The 12,319-nt window shown below is 39.1% G+C and overlaps 1 pseudogene across 1 annotated transcript; it reads right to left on the reverse strand.

The window, feature by feature from the left end:
* Positions 1-2,253: 2,253 nt before the first annotated feature.
* On the reverse strand, positions 2,254-10,515 carry LOC114170125 (subtilisin-like protease Glyma18g48580; annotated as a pseudogene). Its single transcript, XR_014986596.1, has 12 exons — positions 10,194-10,515; positions 9,941-10,050; positions 9,603-9,700; positions 9,324-9,488; positions 8,161-8,255; positions 7,951-8,007; positions 5,487-5,878; positions 5,014-5,220; positions 4,306-4,379; positions 3,728-3,915; positions 3,213-3,318; positions 2,254-3,019 (listed from the first exon to the last, which is right to left on the reverse strand). The product of XR_014986596.1 is annotated as a subtilisin-like protease Glyma18g48580 (transcript).
* Positions 10,516-12,319: the final 1,804 nt, after the last annotated feature.

A 12,319-nucleotide genomic window follows, 5' to 3' on the forward strand; every position in this document is an offset into this window, starting at 1 on the left:
TAGTTTTTCCCCAAATGAACTTACACCCAGTTTTGAAGAAATGGGATGGGGTCTGGTATTTGTGTGCACAGCTCGGGTCCACCCTTTTAGTAAGGGAGAGAATTGTGTGTTCTCATGCACTTCCAGAATTTGTCAATTTTATTTTGTGCAAAAACTCCTTTGTAGGTTACACCTTAATTGCTCTTGGGTTGCAACATAAGTTTAAAAATGTTGCAGGCTAGTTTTTTCCCTAAATGAACTTACACCTGGTTTAGAAGAAGTGGGATGGAGTCTGGTATTGGTATGCACAACTGGTGTCCACCCTTTTAGTAAGGGTGAAAATTGTGTGTTCTTATGCACATCCAAAATCTATCAATTTTACTTTGTGCAAAAACTCCTTTGTGGGTTACACCTTAATTACTCTTGGGTTGCAAGATAAGTTTAAAGATGTTGCAGACTAGTTTTTCCTTAAATGAACTTACACTTGGTTTAGAAGAAGTGGAATGGAGTCTAGTATTGGTATGCACAATTGAGGTCCACCCTTTTAGTAAGGGAAAAAAATTGTGTGTTCTCATGCACTTTCAAAATCTGACAATTTTATTTTGTGCGAAAACGCATTCGTAGGTTACACCTTAATTATTCTTGGGTTGCAACATAAGTTTAAAAATATTGCAGGCTAATGTTTCCCTAAATGAACTTACACATGGTTTAGAAGAAGTGGGATAGAGTCTGGTATTGATGTGCACAGCTGATGTCCGCCCTTTTAGTAAGGGAGAAAATTGTGTGTTCTCATGCACTTCCAAAATCTGTCAATTTTATTTTGTGCAAAAAATCCTTCGTGGGTTACACCTTAATTGCTTTTGGATTATAGATAAATTTAAGAATAATGCAGACTAGTTTTTTTCCCAAAGGAACTTACACTTGGTTTATAATAAGTGGGATGGGGTCTGGTATTTGTGTGCATAGTTGAAGTCCACCCTTTTAGTAGGGGAGAGATTTGTGTGTTCTTATGCACTTCCAATATCTGTCAACTTTTTTTATACAAAAACTCCTTCATGGGTTACATCATAATTGCGCTTGGGTTGCAAGATAAGTTTAAAAATGTTGCAGGTTAGTTTTTTTCCAAATGAACTTACACTTGGTTTAGAAGAAGTGGGATTAGTTTTGGTATTGGTGTGCACAACTAGGATTCACCCTTTTTGTAAGGGAGACAATTGTGTGTTCTCATGACTTCCAAAATTTGTCAACTTTATTATGTGAAAAATCTCCTTCGTTCAAAAATGGGAGGGGCTTCATTAACTAGCTTTATGGGTTGTAGTGTGCATAGTAGGAAAGGGGCTTTGTTTTCTTACCTTATGATTTGCAATGTTCAACGAAGAATGGAAAAATGGGTTTTATGAAACTTGGTGGGTGCGAAAAAATGAGGTCCTAAAAATGGTAACTTCCAAAATACCTAAAAAAATGAGGATTTTTTGCCTAAAAGATTACTCACGCGCAGAATGGACTTTTTTTTATTTTCTCTGACACTTCTACAACTTAAAAGTAAATTAAAAGTTAAAATTAAAATGCAGAAGTTAAATCTACGATAGGTGGTAAGAGAAATAGTAAGAAAAAAGTAGTCAATTAATCATTACCAAACCTTTCTTTTATCTCAGGTGTTGCCACGTCGTTAAAAAACAATTTTCATATGGAAATTTTGATGGATGCCTTTTTGTTTTGGAAAATTATTTTTTAAAGCGGTTTTTGTTTAGAAACTTTTGATAATACACGTGACAGTACTTTTATGTACCAAAGAAATGTTTGATGTAATTTTGAAAAAAAAAAATATTTAATTCCTGTTAGAAAAATAAATTTTGTCAAATTTTATTAAAAAAAAAAAAAACTTAGTATGATAGTCCTTTTTTGTCCATAAAAGCCTCCGCCCTTGAGCATTTTGAAAATTTGAGGTTTCCATGACCTCATCCTCTTCTGATATAATAGCTCTTGTAAATAAACTTTTGTGATGTAACAACCCTTGTAAATAAAGGTCAAGGTGTGTAAGAAAGACTACTGATATACTTTTTGCTTTCACTCTGTATTTCATCACTTCAAAAAAGGAAAACGTAAAGATAATGCAATTCACACAATTATAGGCAGATGTGTGAACCCTTCAAACTGAATACCTTGGAGGAAACAAGTATCCTTTATTGATAATCTAAAACGGAGGGTCTGGATTCCCTTTATCAGAGGAAGAGTGATGTGTTTGAACCATTAAAACAATTCAAAATAAAGTAACAAATTCACATGAAAACTTCTCAAATCCTAGTAGTTAGAATAAACCCAGCATATGAGCTCCATGCACAATTTGAGGGTGCCTAATACAAGCAAAGCTCCAATAAAACGAAGTTCGATACAACATTCCAATAGTGAAAAAACACATTAGACTTGCATCCTAATAACATCAAAGACAAACACAATAAAAATACTGAGATGGTAAATGATATTGTTCCTGAGAGTAATTTCTGAGGTTAAAGGACTACAATAGGACTGGTTACTGTGTGATTTCCATCTGTCCAAGACAAGTTCCCAAATACTGGGAAACCGTTACTGGGCCAACTCATTGCCTGAAGAATAACCCGAAATGTCTTCTTTTCTCCAACAGTCTTAAAAGTCAACGAACTTGGTTCAACAAGAACCTTAAATCCCTCAGTTATGTTAGCTTTAACAACATATGTGCTAGTTGGAGTCCCCACATTGGTAACTGTCCGAGTAACATTTATAGGGTTCATCCCTCGATTTGCTACTGTGATAGAAGGATAGTTGAGATTTTCAATGTTGTAGGACTCTGGGCAATTGTACGAGATGCGGCTAAAGTATCTGAGAAAATTTTGGCTGTCATCATGAGCGCATATGAAGTCCAACTAATCCCTTGTTCTCATATCATAAACAAGTCCAGGGTCCATTGCAAGGTTAGGCTGAATATGTCCAGAGCCATATTCAAACGGACTTGCTATCTGATCAAATGCGTCTCGAATCGGTAGGTTGTTGTTATCAAGAAAAGCTCTTCAAAAGTTTAATTTTCTTTTTCATCATCTAATCACAACATAGTATTAAAGTTTGTTCTCATTTACAAGAAGTTTCATCCATCTAATCTCATTCTCTTTATAACAGAATCACACATATAAGAAGTGTATTGTGTTTGAATGATGTCAACAGAAGAACAAGAATGGAAAGAAATATTTTTGCAAACTTACCAGTAGTCATAATGGCTGATTTAATAGCTGCTGGGCTCCAATCAGGATGAAGTGTTTTGAGAAGACCTGCGATACCAGCAACATGAGGGCATGCCATAGAAGTTCCCTGTTGCATATTGAAAGGAATACGGCGTTTATCTGATGGTAGATTTGATGGACTTGTGGCTAGTGAATAAGCCGCCAATATGAAAGCAAATATCAGAAGCAAGTTTTGGTGAATTCGAGCTTACGCGTCATCGGTTGTGGAATTAGGAAGTCTAGCATTGGCAGCATGAACCAATGGATAATATTTCCGTGATGGTAAGCCTCTATTAAGACTCGCTCCCTGATATTCATACATACATGCAATCCAATTAAACCAGATTATATATGCAGCATGGTTTTTCCTTTAATCATATCTCTTCCAGTTAATGATAACAGAAACATGTAAATTTACCTTAAGGTGGTGGTTTCTACCGAGAGAAATGTTGGTGAGAAAATCCCTGTCGATTGTGCTAGGGTGCAACATTTATGACAGTTCTAGGTGCTGGTCCATCATTCCCGGCGGAACAAACTACAACTATGTTTCTAGCAACTGCATGGAATGCCCCTATGGAAACCGCATCTGTGAAGAAGGATTCAATATAAGGATTAGAGCCACCGAGGGAGGCAGAGATGACATCAACACCATCATTTATGGCATGATCAAAGGCTTGTAGAATATCTGCTTCATGGCAGCCACCAGCATCATTTGCAGACCAACACACTTTGTATGCAGCGATACGAGTTTTGAAGGATCAAGTTTCCCATAATGTGCCTCGTAACTACTGCTGAAGATTCTTGCTCCTATCAACTTCCTGCTTCATCATGTAACATAGTTCTGTAATGAGTACTTTTTTCAAAGATGGTAATCAAAACTTCAACTGAAACTATTTCATTCTGATGAAAACATATACAAAAATGCAACACCTGATTGATTACACTAACTTGTACGTTGACATTTGAAAATTTCAGATACACTATGAAAGGGTTGTGTTTAGTGGAATTATAAGAGAGAAAATGACCTGTTACAGAAAGTCTTGTTTGGAGGAGAAACATGGTCAATCTGACAGACCCCGTTCCCACGCCACGTTGATGGCAGAGGGCCAAATCCGTTGTCGCTGAAACTTGGGTGTTCGGGCCAAACGCCTGTTCAACAAAAATGTTAGGCTAAAATACAGTTTCCTGTACTATGTTACTATTTTAGTTTGAGTTTGATTGTTTCAGTTTAATGTTTGGATTAGTTCCGGTATATATTTTGCTCCTTCCATCTATTTATCTCGCCAACATAAATATTTTTTGCTAACTTGACAAACAATTCCAATGACGTTTCTAAGGTAATATTTCATATCTAAATTCTGTTGGGTTTTTATTTTAATAAACTTAAATGTATTAGCCGTTGGGTGGTTAATGTACTAGCCGTTGAATAGTTAATGCACTAGCCGTTGAGTAGTTAATACTAGTCGTTTATAGCCGTTGGGAATACAACGGACGAAAATTGTAAACCTATAAATTGTATTGCTTATGGCATGAATAATCACAATGAAAAGTGAATAAGTTTTCCATTTTAGAGCCTCTTTCTCCTAACAAAGTGGTATCAAGAGCTAGGTAGACAGCCAGAGAGCTAGAGAAAGCTAGGTTGTTCTTGAGTGTTAGAGAGAGTCAGTTACCCGAGTGTCTGAGTGAAACAAATAGTGAGAGAGTGATGGCCAACAATATGTCCTTACCCCAGTTGACACAAAAAGCCAACTACGATAAGTGGAGCATGCAGATGAAGGCCAACCTCGGATCCCAAGACGTATGGGATGTAGTTGAAAGTGGCTTCGAAGAGCCAGAGGATTCTGATGAACAGACAGTCGCCCATATTGCTTCATTGAGAAAAACACGAGTCAAAGACAGGAAAGCTATGTATGCATTGTACCGAGCTGTGGACGATGCAGGCCTTGAGAAGTTAGCAAACACTACGACTTCAAAAGAGGCGTGGGAGATCCTGGAGAAAACATATAAGGGAGATGACCGTGTGAAACAGGTTCGTCTTCAAGCTCTCAGAGAAGAGTTTGAGAGGCTGCTGATGAAGGAGAACGAAGGGGTAACCGAGTTCATATCTCGGGTGGGGACGGTAGCAAACCAACTCGGCAAGAATGGGGAGCCGTTGCCTGCAAACCGAGTTGTGGAGAAAATTTTGAGGTCATTGACAATTGACTTTGACAACATTGTGTGTGCCATAGAGGAATCCAAAGACCTCTCAAAACTCACGGTGGAGGAGCTTGCTGGGTCCTTGGAAGCGTATGAACAGAGAAGAAGAAAGACGAAGGAAGACTACTTTGGCCAAGCACTCCAAGCAAAGACAAATTTCCAGGAGAAAAAGGCGTTTTATACTCAGAACACTCAAAGCAGAGGAAGAGGTCGGGGAGGTAGAGGAAACGGTCGCAGTGGCCGAGGTCGAGGCGGACAGGAAGGAGAGAGAGAACATACCAACAACCAAAATTGGCGCGAAAGAGGACGCTGTTCATGGAGAGGAGGTCGGGTGAGCAACTCAAACGTTGAGTGCTACAAGTGTGGCAAGTACGGTCACTATGCAAAGGATTGTAACTCGGATAGGTGTTACAATTGTGGTAAAGTTGGGCACTTTGCAAAAGAGTGTCGATCTGAAAGTAAGAAGGAAGTGACGACCAATTTTCTCACAGAAGATGTTGAAGAGAATGGAGGGTTGTTGATGATGTCAATAGCCGAGGATATGCAATTGAACAACTCGACAGGACAACAAAGCAGTTCAACCAACTCGGTGTGGTACCTTGACACAGGTGCAAGTAACCACATGTGCGGAGATGAGCACTTCTTTAAAGACTTAGCAAAAGTAGAAGCTGGAGATGTGTCTTTTGGAGATGATTCAAAGGTTGCGGTAAAAGGTCGAGGAACGATCTGGTACTTGCAGAAGGATGGTCGAGTTGGGGAAATTCGAGACGTATACTATGTACCTGATCTCAAAAGTAACATTTTGAGCATGGGACAGTTGATGGAAAAGGGTTACTCGGTGTTAATGAAAGACCGAGTACTAGACTTGAAGGACAAACTTGGACGTTTGATTGCTCGTGTAGAGATGAAGAAAAACCAAATGTATAAGTTGGAATTAAAGATCATACAAGAGAAGTGTTTGAAACTTGATGTCCAGGATGAGACAATGATGTGGCACTTCCGGTTTGGTCACTTACATTTTGATGGGCTGATGGAACTGGTGAAAAAAGGTATGGTGCATGGGTTGCCAAGCATGGAGTTCAAAAGTAAATTGTGTGAAGAATGTATACTCGGCAAACAATCGAGGACTTCGTTTCCGAGAAATGCCAAGTACCAAGCAAAGGAACAACTGGGCCTAATTCATACCGACGTGTGTGGACCAATTACTCCTGAATCCTTCAGTGGTAAGAGATACTTTATTTCTTTTGTAGATGATTTTTCACGAAAGACATGGGTCTACTTCTTGAAGGAAAAGTCTGAGGTATTCAAGGTGTTCAAGAAGTTTAGAGTGATGGTGGAGAAGGAGACAAACAAACACATTAAGGCTGTTCGGTCTGATAGGGGAGGCGAGTTCACATCAACAGAGTTCATGAAGTACTGTGATGAGCACGGCATAAGAAGATTTTTGACAGCCTCATACTCACCACAACAGAATGGTGTAGCTGAGAGGAAAAACCGAACTATTCTTTATATGGTTCGGTCCATGATGAAGAGTAAGAATATGCCAAAGGAGTTTTAGGCAGAAGCCGTACAATGTGCCATTTATATACAAAATAGGTGTCCACATGCAAGGTTGAATGAAAAGACACCACAAGAAGTATGGAGTGGACAAAAGCCGAATGTGTCTCATCTCAAGGTGTTTGGCAGTGTAGCATATGCCCACGTACCAAGTCAGCAAAGAACGAAACTCGAGGATAAGTGCAAGAAGTATATGTTTATTGGGTATGATGAGATGACAAAAGCCTACAAATTGTTAGACCCAATAAACCAAAAAGTGATAGTAAGTCGTGATGTTCGAGTAGATGAAGCCAATGAGTGGAGTTGGAACAACTCAGTTGAAGAGATGAGTGGAGATACTAGCCCGTCAATTGCTATACCACCGGCTACAGAAAATTTTGAAACCACTAACGATGAAGATGAACCCCGACGACCCAGAATACGAACCATACAAGAATTGTATGAGTCTACTGAACAGGTACATGTTGTTTGTCTTTTGGCAGGTTCTGAGAACATAACCTTTGAGGAGGCGGTGCAAGATGAGAAGTGGAGACTTGCAATGGATGAGGAGATCGATGCAATTGAGCGCAATAACACGTGGGAGTTGTCCAATCCCCCCACAGGAGCTCGGCCCATTGGTGTGAAATGGGTATATAAGAAGAAGATGAATGCTCAAGGTGAAATAGAGCGTTACAAAGCCCGACTTGTTGCTAAAGGCTATAAACAAAAGGAGGGAATTGACTATGCTGAGGTGTTTGCGCCAGTCACTAGAATGGAGACAGTTCGACTGCTAATTTCAATGGCAGCTCAACACAAATGGTCAATCTATCAGATGGACGTGAAGTCAGTATTTCTGAACGGAATCCTAGAGGAAGAAGTTTATGTTGAACAACCACTGGGATACATGAGAAGAGGAGAAGAGAAGAAAGTACTAAGATTGAAGAAAGCGCTTTATGGGTTGAAGCAAGCTCCTCGGGCATGGAATTACCGCATTGACAAGTACTTCAAGAAGAAAGGATATGAGCAATGTCCATATGAACATGCTCTGTACATAAAGAAAAGTAAAGGTGATGTAATGTTTGTTGCTCTTTATGTAGATGACCTCATATTCATGGGGAACAATGTTGAGATGATTCAAGAATTCAAAGACATAATGACAAAGGAGTTTGAGATGACAGACATGGGATTGATGGAGTACTTCCTTGGCTTGGAAGTCAAACAGGGTGAGAAAGGCATTTTTGTGTCCCAAGAAAGGTATGCCGAGGAGATCTTGAACAAGTTCAAGATGACAAACTGCAACCCGGTTTCGACCCCAATGGAACCGGGTACAAAACTCTCGAAGTTTGATGGAGGAGACCGAGTTGATGCCAACAAGTACCGAAGCTTGGTTGGAAGCCTTCGCTATCTGACGAGTACAAGGCCAGACTTACTACTAAGTGTTGGTATAGTAAGTCGGTATATGGAGGAGCCGAGCTACAATCATTGGAAGGTTCTGAAGCGAATACTAAGGTATATTCGAGGAACAATATCACTCGGACTATACTATACTAAGTCAGACAACTACGAACTTGTAGGGTACTCAGATAGTGATTGGTGCGGAGATGTAGACGACCGGAAAAGTACATCCGGGTATGTATTTTTCATGGGCCACACAGCGTTCACTTGGCTTTCAAAGAAGCAACCCATAGTAACATTATCAACATGTGAAGCTGAGTATGTTGCAGCATCATGGTGTGTATGTCATGCGGTATGGCTTAGAAATCTTCTAAGCAAACTAGAGATGAAACAAGAAGAAGATACTGTGATACGAGTGGACAACAAGTCGGCCATTGAGTTGGCGAAGAATCCGGTCAACCATGAAAGGAGCAAGCACATTGATGTGCGTTTTCATTTCATCCGAGAACAGGTAAAGGGAAGGCAATGTGGAGCTGGTGCACGTGGGAAGCCGAGATCAAATTGCAGATTTTTTTACAAAACCACTACCGACTATGTTGTTCAATAACTGCAAGAAACTGATCGGGATGGAGGATAAAAGAAACATTTAAGCTTACGGGGGAGTTTTGTTGGGTTTTTATTTTAATAAACTTAAATGTATTAGCCGTTGGGTGGTTAATGTACTAGCCGTTGGGTGGTTAATGTACTAGCCGTTGAATAGTTAATGCACTAGCCGTTGGGTAGTTAATGTACTAGTCGTTTATAGCCGTTGGGAGTACAACGGACGAAAATTGTAAACCTATAAATTGTATTGCTTATGGCATGAATAATCACAATGAAAAGTGAATAAGTTTTCCATTTTAGAGCCTCTTTCTCCTAACAAATTCTCTTGTATTATGATCAACTAAAGTGTAGGGTAGGATTTACCTGAATCCAGATTAGCAATAACTGTATCTTCTCCGAATTTTCCTTTCAACCAAGCGGATTCTGTAGGAATTCCTCCATATTTTTCCATGCCAAGAAAGTCCCATGATCTGGTAGTGTGCAATTTATACTCTTTGCTCAAGAATACAGAAATTACACTTGGATTTTCTGCACCAATACATCCAAACATAGTACTTGTGTCTTCAAAATGGTGTTATAACTCCAATTATACCTAAAAGATTTACAGAATATGGCTACAAAAATACAAATCATTTTTCTCACTTGCAATCTCTGATGCCTCTTCCTCTTCAAGCAGTGCAGCAAAGCCATTGATGTGCTTATTGTACGAGTATATCACTACTTCCTTTGCTTTCTCATGGCTGCGAACAAAAAAAGAAGAAAAACTATTCAGGTAATAAACTAGCTAATAATATCACAGATAAACAGAAGTTCTTAGATTCTTTTTTATATGCACTCTGATCATGTTTTAGATGTTTATTCAAACTAATCTTGCTCAAGAGATATGAAAGTACTCAAAGTGAGTTATTCTTCAACAAAGTTTTTTTTTTTTTTTATGCATAGGACTTGAATGAACCAATGGTAGAAGATTCTACATATACCTTCCCAAGACTGGAGCCAGTAAATGATGGTGAGAATTTGTGGCTGACTCAAGATCACGAAGGGAAGGAGTTTGACCATGAGAGTGTTCTCCCAAGTATACAATATAGGTCTGCTACAAAGAATCAAAATAAAGCAAAACAATTGTGAAGCATTGTATGTATATATCTAGCAGCAAAATGTGAAATTGTGATTGTGAAACAATGGCTACTGTGTGGTCAGATAAGGAGTTGAAGAGTAACATAACATGCTTGCCTTTCTGAGAGCTTCGGTGTATGGCTGCAACATGGTACAGAGAATGATTGATGACAGGAAAAGTTTGAAGATGGAAGATGCCATCTTCAACTGGTTTAGTTTGAAGATGGAAAATGATATCTTCAACTGGCTCCCTTATATAAATCTTTTCAGAGGTAATCATGAATCTTTAGGGCATTTCGAAAACAATTATGCATGATGTCTTATTTGGAGACAAAGTTTAAGGATTCAAAAACATCAACACACCGAAAGATTCCCCCCTGTGTTGCAAATGTACTCCTTAAAATATTTAATTCAAATACCATCCATGATCATGGTAAAATTATAGGATGATTGAATAAAATCGTAAAATTGTTTCAGTTCAAATAAAATGCTTTATAAATGCTTTGTGAATTCTGGTCAAGTATTTGTTGTATATTATCAAGCTAAATTAATGATCCTTCAATCATGTCAGGGAAAGATAGGTATTTTTGTAAAGACTGAGGCAAAACCTCATTGCTCGTAAGTACGAAAAGTAAAAGCAAAGTAAATAGTTCTGATATCCGAGAATTCACCATAACTCAAGCTAAACAATATTTATATAAAGAAAATCAAATATCTCAATAGTTTTTCAAATATCTGTAATTATAGTATTCAAATTGTATTCTGAGTTTTAACAGAATATAAGAAGGGCTAAATTTTGGCAAAAGTACATATATTCTTTTCCCAGTTTGGTATTTTTATCTCAATACTTATTTACATTGCAACGTATGTTTTAGTTTTATGTACCCTGGCTATTGTTCCAAATTTATAGATTGTGATCTTAACCATCATTATAAGGAGAAAAAGTTTTGGTGATACAAAAAATGTAAAACGAAAGTAGTCTTAGATTCTTGTAATCGTATTTTAGAAATAGTATACTTAGGAATGCTATTTCTGTGTATATTCAAAAATATATTTGGTTACAAATTCCAGGAGTGTTTTTAAATTTTAAAATAGTTTAGATAAAAATAAGTAGAAGTAGACCTGGATTCGCGGGTCAGCAGCGAGGAGAGGGTGGAACCAATCGAAAGCACAGAAGAATTCCATTTCGATGAGCATTGATACACCCATGTCAGTAGGACACTTGTAGAGACCCCCGAGATGCGGGAAGTGTTACAGAGGAACGTTGATTTGTTCGCCTGGAGTGCGGCCGACATGCCAGGCATTGACCCAAAAGTAGTCAGTCACAAACTGTCTATTTTTCGGGAAGCTCGGCCTGTTGCACAGAAGAGAAGGAAGATGGGAGGAGAAAAAAGGGAAGCAGCCAAAGTGGAGGTACAGAAGTTAATTTCAGCAGGCTTCATTAAGGAGGCCACCTACACGACCTGGCTGGCCAACGTAGTGTTGGTAAAAAAGGCAAATAGAAAATGGCGGATGTGTACAGACTACACCAACCTGAACAAGGCGTGCCCTAAAGACACATACCCTCTCCTAAGCATCGACAGATTGGTAGACAGTGCAGCTGGACACAAGGTGCTTAGTTTTTTGGACGCATACTCTGGGTACAATCAGATCCCAATGTATCCTCCTGACAAAGAAAAAACGGCATTCATCACAGAGGAAACTAACTTTTACTATGAAGTCATGCCTTTTGGGCTAAAGAATGCTGGAGCCACATACCAGCGGCTGATGGACAAGGTGTTTCGTCATCTCATCGGAAAGTGTATGGGGGTTTACGTCGACGACATGGTAGTCATGTCAGATTCACTCGAGCAACACGTCAAAGATTTGGACGAGGTCTTGGCAGCCCTACGGAAGTATGACATGAGACTGAATCCAGAAAAGTGTGTTTTCGGGGTTGCAGACGGGAAGTTCCTGGGTTTCATGCTAACCCAAAGGGGAATAGAGGCCATCCCCGACAAGTGCCAAGCGGTTGTTAACATGAGGAGTCCAGCCAACATCAAGGAGATACAGAGATTGGTAGGGAGGCTAACTGCGTTGTCACGTTTTATGCCTAAGTTAGCAGAAAGAATCCAGCCGATGCTGAGGCTTATGAAAAAAGCGCAAAAATTCGTATGGGACGAGGCTTGCGAGCAATCTTTCCAAGCATTGAAGGAGTATTTGTCTTCTCCCCCAGTACTACAGAAACCTAGCAAGGGAGAACC

This window comes from Vigna unguiculata, chromosome 11 (genome assembly GCF_037176805.1).
Source record: "Vigna unguiculata cultivar grain cowpea cultivar isolate G323 ecotype 2 chromosome 11, ASM3717680v1, whole genome shotgun sequence".
NCBI classification, from domain to species: domain Eukaryota; kingdom Viridiplantae; phylum Streptophyta; class Magnoliopsida; order Fabales; family Fabaceae; genus Vigna; species Vigna unguiculata.